A 1498-nucleotide genomic window follows, 5' to 3' on the forward strand; every position below is an offset into this window, starting at 1 on the left:
TTACTTTTAACATGAATTACACTGAGTGCGCTTGCTTCAAGTGATTGAAGCAGTTTGCTCGAGCCCTCAAGTGTTTCTCTTAAATTCTTCAGAGTTCAGAAGATGTAATTGCGACTTGTTGCATGTTCGACTGCCTCAGTTCAATCTAGAGATAAAGCCTCGGCTGATATTAAACATGTGAAAACTTGAGTCAAACACACGGTGTCTTGGTTTCCTTCATCCTCCAGACGTGTGCATGCAGCTGGTGCTCTGCAGAGTCACTTCACACTCTCACTCACTCACTTGTGTTGTATTCTGAAAGTTGTATAATGGGCCAAATTCATTACAGCTCTGACAGCATGTAGGAAGCACATGAACCACTAATTCCCTCTGATCAGGCTGCAATGTAATGTGCTCTGACAGACGCTTAACTGCAGATAAATAAACTTCGGGATCTTAATTGGCCTCTGTGTGTAAACTGTGACTACACAACAACAACAGCAGCAGCTTACTTTACAACACGGCTGCACGAAGACACAACGACCAGGGCACGTCACTCGGCTGCAGGTGGGAAAGTTAAACTTCTGCACAATGAGCTCATTGTCCTTTCTGAACCGTGACACCTGTAAAATAAAGAGGTGCAGACAGAGAGAGGACAGGGGAAGAGAGAATTCCTCACGGAAGCAGGGACAGAACACTGGTGTGCTAATAACATGCAGATGAAGTGAAATTGTCATTAGGCTAAACAGTACTAAACTAATTGGGAGTCATGGACCCTCCTATCTGCTAATTCTAACACTAAACCCCGGCCCCGTATCTGCGAGCAAATGGAGGGAGAGAGAGAGGAAGAGAAGAGAAGAGTGGAGGGAAAGAGCCGAGAAGGAGAGTGAGGTAAAGAGAGGAAGAGAGAGATGAAGCCTAATTTAAGAGTGCTGGGATTTATGCAAATGAGACAGTGCTGATATGGTAATCAGAGCCTGCAGGGCCGTAACAGGCTGTGTGCTGTACGCGCTGTGTGTGTGTGTGTGTCTGTGTGTGTGTGTGTATCTAAGAAGCTGACAGCTGGCTGTGAGGAAGGTCAGAGCCAATCAGGCTTTTATTCTAATGCACACTGCCCTCTGGCCACTCCACCATCCCTCTCGCTCTCCCTCTCTCGTGCACTCGCTCTCCCCGTCTCGGTGTCTCTCTGCCCCTCGCCGTTATCCAACCCTCTCCACTCCCTCTCTCTCTCTCTCTCTCTCCGTCTCCCTCTCTTTACATTTCGCTGCTTGTCTGTCATGATGCGCCTGACACTTCAACACAAACCTGCACACGACTGTTTTTCACACGTCTGCTGGCACTGGGACTTCCTGTTGGTTCACATTCTTTCCCCGTCTGTAATATCCAGTCTCTGAAGCCAAGTCACTGCAGTAATTATTGCTCCTGAATATTCTGGCTGTGAAGTGTCTCGTCCCTAACGTGACAACACTGGGAGGGGGACTCTCCTTTCACTAAAGATGTGTGAATCCTGTTAATATGC

Source organism: Platichthys flesus, chromosome 18 (assembly GCF_949316205.1).
Source record: "Platichthys flesus chromosome 18, fPlaFle2.1, whole genome shotgun sequence".
Taxonomy (NCBI): domain Eukaryota; kingdom Metazoa; phylum Chordata; class Actinopteri; order Pleuronectiformes; family Pleuronectidae; genus Platichthys; species Platichthys flesus.